At 45.7% G+C, this 12406-nt stretch overlaps 1 protein-coding gene and 1 long non-coding RNA gene across 6 annotated transcripts in view; one reads left to right on the top strand and one right to left on the bottom strand.

Moving 5' to 3' along the window:
• Nucleotides 1-5095, bottom strand: part of LOC144098279 (uncharacterized) — a 152313-nt gene extending 147218 nt beyond the window's left edge. Inside the window, exon 1 of the mRNA XM_077630790.1 lies at nucleotides 4610-5095. The gene's annotated coding sequence lies outside the window, so the exon portion shown is untranslated. The remainder of the gene's footprint in view (nucleotides 1-4609) is intronic.
• LOC144098283 (uncharacterized) overlaps nucleotides 1-12406 on the top strand; it is an 854931-nt gene that overhangs the window by 774231 nt on the left and 68294 nt on the right. The gene's annotated exons all lie outside the window — the stretch shown is intronic.

Here is a 12406-nt window from a genome sequence, read left to right as displayed (position 1 = left end):
ACAATTTTGTCCCATACGAAAACATCTCTTTCTCAGTACTACCATGTCCGTGGAGACCAATCTGCCTTTGAACACCGCGAAAACGTTCATTCAAAATTCATTCAAGACGGCGACCATTTGAAACGCATAACATTTAGCCGCGTCATGTATAACAAGCAAGGAAAGAAAAATAATAAAATCATGAGTTAACTGAAAGCACTACTGTGCCATAAGCACATGTCCTCTAATTTTCTAGTGATGTCTTCAGATTTAAGTGCTGGAAATTTACGTTAATTCTCTTGAAAGCAGTAATTTCCGGAGAGAAATAGGGCTTAGTCCGATTTTTCAAAAAACCGCATAGGGGCGCCAAAATTGGGAAAAATAAGGTTTTATCCTAAAATGTACATGCATATAAAGTTTAATCACTCCACGTATTGAGATTTCAGCTAACGTGAATGCACGGGGCTTTCTTCATTCTTCTTCGATGTTGTATGACCTACTTTCTCTCTCCCGCCGGTGTCGAGAGTACGACTTTGTGGCACTTCAAGGTTTGTAAGCGGTGCCACAAACACCCCGTGGTAATGTATAGCGATCGGAATGGAGTCCACTAGAATCGTTGCATTCTTGAGCCTGTTTGGTGAGTGTCAACTCATGCAGATGTAGCCGCTTAGCTGTCTGCAGGGGGCGCCGTTCTTGTCGCGGTCCTCAAGCCACCTTTCCTCGGAGAAGGCCTTTAGTATCTGGCCGACATTTTCGAGGTGGGCCGGAGGAAGGCAGAATAAATATGTTTTAGCCCGAACATCTCCTGGGAGGGTGCCACTTCTTCTGGTAGAAAAAAAAGGCGGGTTTATTCTGTTGTCATATTTTGACTTCGCGACTATGCTGCGTAGTCTCCAGCTCGCCTGTTCCGCATATGCAGAAGAATGCAGACACTAAAAAGCAATTTGTAATTCGCCATTAAGAGCAATTTCTACTTTGTTTTAATGCGACAGCGTTAAGGAGCCCTTTCGCAGAAAATCCGGCGTCGTTGACCGTGAATGAAATATCCACGAAAAATCCCCAGAGAAGCAACCCAGAAGTCAGGTGGGCTACCTAAGTCACCTGATCTTGCGGCGTCATCACAACCTGCCCACAGTGGCATGTAGCAGTTAAGTTAATGATTGGTTGCTCGGGGAGAGCAACCTGGGTCGCACAAGCCCCACCGCTGGTAGCAGCTGCCATCGCAGGGCAGTGACGCATCGCTTAACCCCTGCAACACTGCTCCGGGAGAGGTATGATGACTCCCAGGTATCTATGAATGTAAAGTATTGAATTACCAATTCTGGATATATGGGAATTGGCCCATTACAATATCGCGTCATACCTTAAAGGCGGGGCTTAAGTGTCTCCTCCAATTTTTCTAACCTGTGACTCGGTCGAAATAACCTTTCGTGTCGATGTCTGACGTCAATTAATTGCGTGCTTTCTGAACCACGGTGCGCTCCGGTGGGTAAAAGACCCGCATTACCACGGCGTCTCAGTGGCCACCCTCGTACAAAATCGTTCCGTTAATTTTCACCGTGATTTCATCACTATGTTTGCTGTTTGCTATTTACATTTATTTACACAATGTGGGCACGGTTGTATAAGGTAACATACAGGATCCCGAGAGGGGGCCGGGGGGGACAATGAATCCCTTTTGCGCCGGCTGAATTTAGATGGAGGCGAAATTATAGAGGCCCGTGTACTGTGCGATGTCAGTACACGTTGAAGAACCCCAGGTGGTCGAAATTATTCCGGAGCCCTCCACTACGACGTCCCTCATAGTCTGAGTCGCTATGGGACGTTAAAACCTCATTAATCATAAACTATTTATTTATTTGTTCATTTATACAACATACCTACAGCTCTCCTACTGGGGCATTGTTGTAGGGGTAACATCATTAAATCCACAGACGAATAATACAATAATATAGGTAAATGATGCAATATAATGAGAAAACCTATGGACTACGGGGGGGGGGGGGGGGGGGGAGGCAAAAATTAAAAGAACGTTGCAGAAAGACAAACACGCGCACGACAGACGCGGAAAAAACATATCAAAATACAGCACTGTTGTACCAACTTTTCGAATGAACAACAAATAGAGCAAAATGCGTTAGGACAAGAAATATTGCTACAATGATATTGCTACAATGAAATGCAACTTGGCTCATGTACGCATTTTTTTATTTGCAATTCCAGTTTTAGCTTCAAGCACAATATGAAAGAAAGAGATCTCAAATATTTCTCCTCTTTTCAAGTAATGGCCATCCCAACTTGCCCCGCAAACCAGAAGAGCTTTTTAGAAATTAATATCGCCAGAGACAAACCTAGCAGTCCGTATTTTGACGCGCTCCAGTTCCTCGATATTCTGTTCTGTATGCGGGCCTGAAGCGGCGCAAGAGTATTCAGGTAGAGGACGTACGTTGCACATGAATAAGGTCTCTTTGAGTGTAATTGAAGCATCCCTAAAGTTCCGTCGGATGTAGTTTAATGTGCGGCTGGCTTTAGCCGATATATAATTTACATGTGAATTCCATGAGAGGTCAGTCGAGAAAAAGACTCCCAAATATTTATGAGTTGAAACAGCAGACATGTCTGCGCAGTCAAGAGAATAGTCTTTTTGGAGAATATTTTTCTTTTTCGTAAACCGGACAAGATTACATTTGCAGAGGTTTAGTGCCGCATTCCATTTTTCGCACCAAGAGAACACGGAGTTGAGGTCATGTTGTAAAGTATAGCTGCATCTGCTACCGAAGAAATGTTCCTCTGCATAAAATCTGATTTTGCGTGAAATGTTGCTAATGATATCATTTATAAATATCCAAAAAAATAAGAGGACCTAAAACCAACCCGTGCGGAACATCTGAAGTCACGCCCACGCTTGCAGAACTGATTCCGGCGTAAGCTACGCACTGTGTTCTTCCCACAGGATACGCGTCTATCCTGCTTAGGAGTGTAGTAGGGATATTTAAACGTGAAATCTTCTGTAGTAATAGGTTGTGAGCAAATAAATTGAATGCTTTTCGAAAGTATAGAAAAAGACAATCTGCCTAAACAGGGGAATTTAAAAAAAACGGAAATGCCATGGGTGAGTTCTACGAGCAGTGTTTCACATGAAAGACCGGGCCTTAATCCATGTTGTGTCGAACAGGAAAAAGCTATTGTTTTGTAGACGGCTAATTAACTGAGTGTATATGACATGATCGAGTATTTTGCAAAGCACGCTGATCAGATATGGGGCGATAGTTACATGTTTCACTTTTATCACCACTCTTATGCATGCAGTGGAACGACAATGGTACTATCTCTGCACGTCACTTTCACCACCATGCTGATGAGATTATATCCCTGCAAGGCTAACATCGCTTCTATCTGAACGTCATCATCACCGCCGCCCAATGTGCAGGTAGTGCTGGTTTCGTAAGCTTGTTGCCGGCAGTTATTGCGCCAGCGCCTTAGTAAGAATATTGTCACGAAGTAGTGACTGTACTCCGGAGAGCAGAAAGGCTGCGGAAATAGCGTCTAAACAAAACTCTTTATTTGGGCTGACTTGCGCTCACAATGGACTGAATTACTCGGCGGCGGCGTAGCAACAAGCGTGCTCGGCGTTCGTCGAACAGAATGCCCGCCGCTGTCGGCCGTGCTCAATTTAAAGCCGAGAGCGAACTTTCGAGATAAAGCGTTCAAAGTTACTAGAACATTCCGGAACAACGTAGAATCAGCTCTGCTTGGCTGCGATCGATCGAGATAAATCTAGTCGCGTCTTGTGTCGCAAACAAAGCGATAAAGTGTAGTGGCAGCAGATTTGAAGGCGCATACACTGCAAAGATTCGCGGCAATATTCCGAAACTTGTCAAAATACCTGAGCTACCGCGCTCACCTCCGTTTGCCAGCCATCAGGCAGCTCAACTGAACGAAGGTGTTCAATGGCACATTTCCACTCCCCGAGGGTGGGGTGCACGGCGTGGTGCTGTTCTGTTTTCAAGGGCAGTTTTTTAGTCACTCTCCGGCAGTAGTCCCTTTCGCATGCCCCGTTTTGCTCCCCCGCTGTTATATGCGTTCAGCGCTTAGGCGTAGTCACTTAACGCTCTCTTGGAATGCGCTGATATGTTAGCAATAGAATGATACTGTCCAATTCAACACAAAATTTACTGATAGTTTAATTTCTTTGAGAACGCACTCATAGACCTGAACTTCTGGTCGGGAGCCTGACTGTTAAATTAAGGTAAGCAAAAGTTAATTCACGTATCAAAGGTGAAATTCACGCAACACTTCCTGCCCCTTTGTCCTACATATAATGTGCTGCGTGTATTGGCCGAAACGTCTACCGAAAGCTCAGGCCGAGCTCTTTGTCTTTCTTCGTCAATGAGCCTCTGTCTCTCTGTCTTCTTAGCCGGAGCAAAAGTTTTCATTCGCTTCACTCTTAGTACCTGATGCATGCCAGGACCATTTTCTGTGCGTGTTAAGAGAAGCGTGCCAAAACAATGAAGGTGCACAATGCGAGGAATCACTCTTACTGTTCTCTTTTCAGCTGCGCACCTTCTTTCAGAGATTGGGCCGTCGATAGTGTAGGACTGCGTCAGAGAGATTGCAGGGAGGCACTTGCCTGATTTTAGCGGGGCTGGCGATCCTCCCTGCTGAGCAGTCGGCACCTCCAGCTGCAGGCATGGCGCGCGATCGCAGCGTCCAATTTTGAACGACGCTTTTTCTGCGGCCCATTCTACGCTTCCCGGTCTTCCCCGCTAGGGAAAAAGGCGGTTGCGCCAAACATGCCGCGTTCCCAGTCTGAGGGTAGAAAGTGTGGCCTACCGACCAGAGCACTCGGGAGGCAGACCCGTTGCACACCTTAGCTCGTGACGTAGGCCGTGATCGAGCCAGGTGGTCGAATCTTGCAGCTCGGCAATAAACGAAGGGAACTAAAAAAAAAGCGGGTGTGTTATGTCCCCTGCCTCTCCGGCACACGTAAACAGCAGGCCTTTACTGCCTGGAAACAGGACGCCGTCGCAGGTGACGCCGAGTCGAGCTGAGCCGTCCGACCTTATCCGCGAGCGCCGCCCTGCGCTGCCGGCTTCGCTGCGCAACGCAGAGCTGTGTGGCGCTGCTGCATAGGCGAGCGAAGGGGAGTCTCCCGAGCGCCACAGTCGCCCTCCCTTTCCGGGTGCGGACCATGTATCGATCCGGCTGTCTCCAGCAGGAAGGCTGCTCTCCCGAAAGGGGGCAGCCTTCCATGCAGGACAGGGAAAGTGCGCAAAGGAGGAGAGTTTGCCCGTTCCGGTTTGTCTGCTTCATCGTGTCGCGTATTGGCGCTGAAGTGAATTTGAAGGAATTGATGTTCAGCAGTTTTATGTCTTGAAAGCGGAAGGAAAGTGTTCGCTGATTTTGCTTCGCTTTACTGCACGTCATTTCTTTTCTTTCTGCTCATTGTTGTCATTCTTGGGTTTGCACTTTGGGCTAGCAAAACAGCCTCGCTTGCAGCACGGAGAGAGGGAAATGAGAAGGACAGAGCCTACGAGTAAGACTAATCATTTTGGGGCCCATAGAACTACGAAGCCGGCAAAAATTTAAGGCACGAGAAAAATAAAATAAAGAATCGCCGAGCATGATCAGAGCGTCCTTGTAGGTGGACGGCTTGAAATTTTCTCGCTCCTTTGAAGTGTGTTGAAGTAGTCAACGTTGACAGTGTTTCTTCGCATTCTCAGCGGGCGTGGCTATGTGTATATAGTTTAATTGCACGGGGTACTGCTCTGTCCTTTTACGTTGAGGTATTCTTTTATCCAAGTCACAAGAATTAGCGGCGTGGAAGAATTAGTATGAAAAATAATGAAAACATTACGGTCAGTGTAGATGCCTAGGCTAACTGCAGCGCTGCTTAGAGAGAACACCACCGTAATCATTTGGTTTGCGTAGCACTGATTTGGCAGACTCTGCAGTGTTCAGCTTGCCTGTCGTCAAACGTTCAGTGCAACTGAACATGTAAACATTTACGAGACGAAAGAGTCAACCCGAACGCAGCCCTTTGGCCATTATTCATAGCTTTGATGCGTTGTTGTGGTATTGCATGCATTACACCTCATGAACAACAGAACATCAGGCAAAGCCTGTCCTCCTCATTAGTGAGGCTTTTCAGTAACATCTTTTTTTCTCGTTCTGGGGCGTGTTGCTATCGCGCGGAGCCATGGCAGGAAAGCCCTGATGCAAGGCCTCCTACAGGCGCATGCAAGCTATCAAGAGCTGCAAGTGTTCGAGCCCCGACGATGCACAAAATAAATTCGAGGGAAGTAAAATAAATAAAGTATTTAATTGAGAACCCAATCAGGAAAAAAAAATGCTAGAACCTGAAAACACAAATTAAATAGCGGGGGAACTTTGTAAACATGAAGATCCGCTTTAAGAACTCTGAAATACTGGGAACAGTCGTACAATGAGTAACGCTGGCACATCTAAAATACTATTAGGGACACTAGCTGCTGATGTCACAAGCGAAACGCATCATCATAATCATCATCAGCCTGACTACGCCCACTGCAGGACAAACGCATCTTCTTTACCTCTCCAATTAACCCTGTCCTGTTCCAGCTGCGGCCACCCTGTCCCCGCAAACTTCTAAATCTCTTCCGGCCACCTAACTTTCTGCCTCTCCTTGCTACGCTTGCCTTCTCACTGTATCCAGTCTGTTACTCTTCACGACCATCGGTTATCTTGCCTTCGCATTACACGCCCAACTCAAGCTCATTTTTCTTGATTTCCACTAGGATGACATTAACTTTAAAAAAAAAACTTTAAAAAGACTAGTTGGATTTCTGACAAAGTAAACATATTCTTAGCGCAAAAACAACAGGACAAAGAAAGAAAGAAAGGAAGAAAGGGAAGAAAGAAAGAAAGAAAGAAAGGAAGAAAGGAAGAAAGAAAGAAAGAAAGAGAGAAAGAAAGAAGGAAAGGAAGAAAGAAAGAAAGAAAGAAAGAAAGGAAGAAAGAAGGAAAGAAAGAAAGGAAGAAAGAAAGAGAGAAAGAGAGAAAGAAGGAAAGAAAGAAAGAAAGAGAGAAAGAAAGAAGGAAAGAAAGAAAGGAAGAAAGAAAGAAAGAAAGGAAGAAAGAAAGAAAGAAAGGAAGAAAGGAAGAAAGAAAGGAAAGGAAGAAAGAAAGAAAGAAAGAAAAAAAGGAAGGAAGAAAGGAAGAAAGAGAGAAAGAAAAGAAACACGTTCGCCCATGTTTTTCTTCTTTCTTTCTGTGTCCTGTCGTGTTTGCAAGTTTAAAATATGGATATCATTAACCCGCGTTTGTTTCCTCACCCACTGTGCCCTCTGCCGGTCTGTCAACATTACACTTATAATTTTTCTTCCCATAGCTCGCTGCGTTGTCCATAACTTAAGCTGAACCCTTTTCGTTAACCTCCAAGTTCCTTCGCCATAGGTGAGTGCTGGTAAGATACATCTGTTATGTACTTCTCTTTTGAGGGATATTGGTAAACTACCATTCATGACCTGAGGAAATCGGCCAAATGCGCTTCACTTCATTCTAACTGTTCTAGTCATTCACTCACGTGATCAGAATCTGTCGTCACTACCTGCCCTAAGTAGACGTATTCCCTTGCCACTTCCAGCGCCTCGCTACCAATCGTAAACTTCTGCTACCTTCTGAGACAATTGAAAATTTTGGTTTTCCTTCACATTTATTTTTAGACACACGGTTCTTCCCTGCCTGTCAATTATGATGCTTTGCGATTCATCCCCTGAATGGCTTAGCAAAGCAACGTCATCAGCGAATCGCAAATCCAAGTAGGCCTGTGAACACGTTCTCTAAAGAGGCGATCAACAGCACCGCCGAGAACGTGTGTGTATCCCTTCCTGACACTGTTTCTGGTTGGAATTTTATTGTTGATTTTATGGAGGACGGACGGTGGCTGTGCAGCCGTTATAGTTATATTCCATTATTTTCACATAAGGCTCATCTATGTTCTTATTCCGTAGTGCCTCCATGTATAATAGAGAGAGGCGGGATAGTTGGCGACTAGTAGTAGAATGCATCTTGAAATCGCGCAAAAATAAAACGGTTGCGCGGTTTCAATATGATTCAAGACGCTCTTAATTTATTAAGGCTATATAAGGGGTTAGTTATATTCTGCGCATTTCTCTGTCGCCTGACTGATAGCGTAAATATGGTTTATTGTCGAGTAGCCTTTAATAAAGCCTACGCGATCATTCGGCTGATTCAAGTTTCAAGTTGTCCTGACTCTATCACCGATTTAGTAAATACTTTGCAGGCAGCGGACAGTAAGCTGATGGGTCTGAAGTTTTTCAAGTGCTTGACGTGGATGAAGTTGATGTTAGCCTGGAGCGTTCTTTCAACCTTCTGGTACGCTCGAGGTCATAAGGCATTGCGTATGCATGCTGGCTCGCTTCTCTGCACAAAAATCCCCCTTGTGCTTCAACAGGTCTGGTGTCACCTGGTCCTCACCACTTGCTTTCTTCTTTTGCATTGCTACCCAAAGCTTTCTTTACGTCCTCTTTCGTTACTTGAGGTATGTCCCATATCTCTGCACTGCTGCCTATCTCAGTACTTAATAAGTACATTGAAAACTTCATAGATTTGTGCAGAACTCTTCGGCTATTTTAGCTATCTTATCCATATTGCTAATGTCATTGCCTTCTTTGTCTCTTAACGCATACATCGGATTTTTGCCTATACCTAGTTTCCTCTTTACTGTTTCTAGGCTAGCCCCGTTCTTTACAGCATGCTTATTTCTCTTCTCGTTAAACTTTCTTCTGTCAATGGAGCCAATCAATTACGATTAAACAAGGTTTTTCAAGGCGCTTTTTTCTTCTATGACGATTGACATATATCCGTAAATTGTAAAAAAATAGAATTGTGCCCTTGAATATTGTTCACAAAAGGCAACCTCTCTCGCTCTCAAATCAAATATTATTTAGTTCTTACGATATGTTGGTGTACTGTAATAATATAGACAAGGAAGCACCATGGTTATGCAAGCGTCGGGACTTCATACATTTTCGGCGTATAGTGGGCAATGCTTTTCTATCGGAAGGGGCGCTAATAAAAATTAGCCTGAACACGGGGTGATAACCTGCCACCAATAAAACAGCGTATATTTACCAGCAGGCCTGCTGCACGTTGCTCCAAGTCCTGTATGATCATAGTGATGCTGAAGGCAGTGTTTTTTCGATGCAATTAAAGTGCTGTGGATGGAAGCACACAATCGCGGCCGATGTTTCTGTCGGTCGTCGTCTATGCGGGTTTTACTGAAACAACCTCTTTCGAGTGCTCGTCCGTGTCTCCAGTGTCTTGTTCTTCCTGCTTTGCTTGATTCACAGCTTGGCCATGAATGTCTTAGCGGTTCTCGTGCAAACTGTACTCGACGCGCTGCCGTTCTTATGTGATTCAACATTTTATTTAACTACCTCACCTAAGTGGGACGCAAGCTTACAAGGATCATCCAGAAAAACATTTACAGAAAACGTTTTGAATGCCCCAGTGCCTGTGCTTCTGAGGCATCGATCGAATTCACCCGAAAAGCATTCAAATCCATGCCAAGCTGTAAGCTCCGGCAATACTAGAAACGCGGGCTGCGCGAAGGAGCACCAAAACAGATTTGTGCCTTGCGCTATAGCGAGGTCGTGCACAGCGTTCCATTGTCCTGTGGCCAGCTCTACACGGACCAGAAGGCAGATGCCCCAGTGACCATCTAAAGGAACACAATTACAACGTGAGCGCTTCTGAGAACGGTCATCAGGCCATTAACTGCAGAGACTACACAGTTGAAAAAAACAAAACAAAAGGAGACAGCATGCTGTTCAATTATCAGTCACTGCAAGATTCTAACAGAAAGTCGCAACAAAACGGCAAGACAAATAATCGAGGTCAACGATATTCACATACATCAAGACAAATGCGTAAACATCACCTCCATAGAACTGCCCGAGAAGGAAGTCGTGTTCTAAATGATGGAGAAGGAGAAATGCGCATAGTCCTTCACATGTCACCGTGGCCATACAGGGTTCATTTCACTTTTTGAGTATTTTCAGCCAAGAACGTTTGCAACAGCATTTAAGCAGTGCCAATAACCCAATAAATTCAAATGTTATCACTTTTTCACGTCTCTGCGCTGTTCCGGTAATGATGACTCGCCAAAGCTTCCGATTTGTCACCTGTTATATAATCTTCTCTTGAGGGGCACTCTGAACTGCCATTCATGATCTGAGGCAACCTGCCACATGCACTCCACCGCATTCTTGCCGCAACGGTGGCTCAGTGGTTATGGCGCTCGGCTGCTGACCCGAAAGACGCGGGTTCGATCTCGGCCGCGGGGGTCGCATTTCGATGGAGGTGAGATTCTAGAGGCCCGTGTACTGTGCAATGCCAGTTCACGTTAAAGAACCACAGGTGGTCAAAATTTCCGGAGCCCTTCACTACGGCGTCTCTGATAGCCTGAGTCGCTTTGGGACGTAAAAACCCATAAAACCAAAACCGAACCATTCTTATCCCTATAGTCATTTCATTCCGAGTACACGCATTCCCTTCACTTCCAACGCCTCGCTACCAATCGTAAACTGTTGTTCTCTTTCGGGACTTTTCAACATTACCTTGATTTTCTCCATGTAAACTTTTAGACCCACCTTTTCTCTCTGCCTGCCTAGGTCAATGAGGATGCTTTGCGATTCACTCTCTGATTGACTTAGCAAGGGAATGTCATCGCACCTTACTAAGGTGTTCTCCTTTAACTCTTACCTCAACTGTTACCAATTCAGGCTCCTGAGTACCTCTTGTAAACAGGCAGTGAATAAGATTGGCGAGATCATATCTTCCTGCCTGGCACCTTTTCTTTTTGGAATTTTATTGCTGACTTTATGAGGACTGTAGCAGCTGTGCAGTAATTTAGATATATTCCGGTATTTTTACATACGGTTCACCTACAGCCTGATTCCGTAATGCTTGCGTAACTGCTGAGGTTTCGACTGAGTCAAATTATATCTCGTAATATATGAAGGCTATATATAGGGGTTGGTTATATGTTGCGCATTTCCCTATCACCTGATTGGTAGTGTGAATATGGTCTATTGTCGAGTAGCCGTTACGAAAGCCCGCTTGGTCATATGGCTGACTGGAGTCTATGGTTGCCGTGGCTTCATCAGCGATTTCCGTAGTGAGTAGTTTGTAGGCAACGGAGTGCTTGATGCCCCTTTCTTGTGGATTAAGATGATGTTAGCGTTAGATGATGTCAGACATTAAGTTCGTTCAATCAGAACTTTGCTCCGTCCAGGCGGGGCCCTCAGTCCAGGCCTCCAGCTTGGGCTGGTCTACCACGTTTCGCTGGTCATCCAGGTCCGAGCCGGACAGCACAGCTTCCCATTGGGTGTGCATGGTGTGGTGGATAGAGTTGAGTTGGCGCGCTTAGGTGGTGTGGTACAGGGAAGGGTATTCCTTAAATAGTAGTCATATGTTGTAGGGCAGAATGGTGTGCGAGCGATAGCACGCTCGGCTTGCTTCGCCGCGTTTTCTCCGCGTCACCTATTGGCGCGCCTGTCACGTGCTCTTCGGGCGCTCGCCACTCCCAGTCGGGCGCTGCAAAAGGAGCACATGGCACCCGCGCAGTGGTGCGCGCTCGTAGGCATGGCCTGGGCTCTCTCCAGCCACGCGGCTTCGCTTTCAGCCAAAATGCATTGCGCTGCAGCGGCGACGACAATGGCATTCTCTATATTCTAAAAACTGGTATGGATATTACTTATGGGGGGCTACAAGCCTCTGAATAAACGACGGCGCTAACAGTCGTAGTTAGAAAGTTAGCTATTGAATGTTAGTTAACCAGCCTGAGAGTCAGCACATCTTAGTTGTGTTCTGGTGTACTACATCGCTGATAAAGCTACGACGAGAGAGAGAGAGAGAGAGAGAAACAACTTTAACGAAAGCCCAGTCAAGGAACGCCAGGAGAGAAGTGCATCTCCCCCGTCGCCCCTAGCCGTCGGCCGGAATCCCTAGGAACACAGCAGCAGCAAGGGCTTGACTGATGACGTCCTGCTGGAAGTTATGGTACTACGAAGAAAAAAGTGTTCTTCGAACTCAAAAAACCGACCTTTAAAACTTGCTTTGAGACTTAGGTGAAGCATCCTGCATATAAAAGACACCATACAAGAGATGCATTCTATCCGCTTATCGGTGCGCAATACAAGGTGATCAAAGCGAGACTTGTTGACAAGGTTACAACTTTTTATCGCTTTGGAACGGGCAGAGAGTTTCTGCTGCGTAAGTTGATGACGCGTTCATAGCCTCCCTCGCACGTGTTCTTGTCCGTTCTCGCATGCGCTTCTGTTGTACGCGTTCGTTCGCTGCTTGTGTGATAGTTATTTGTGTGCTTGGCCCGTAGTGCGCGGAAAATGTCTACATAGATGCT

This window comes from Amblyomma americanum, chromosome 7, assembly GCF_052857255.1.
Source record: "Amblyomma americanum isolate KBUSLIRL-KWMA chromosome 7, ASM5285725v1, whole genome shotgun sequence".
Taxonomy (NCBI): domain Eukaryota; kingdom Metazoa; phylum Arthropoda; class Arachnida; order Ixodida; family Ixodidae; genus Amblyomma; species Amblyomma americanum.
Note: the sequence above shows the minus strand (reverse complement) of the source record. Positions and strands in the feature narration are given on the sequence as shown.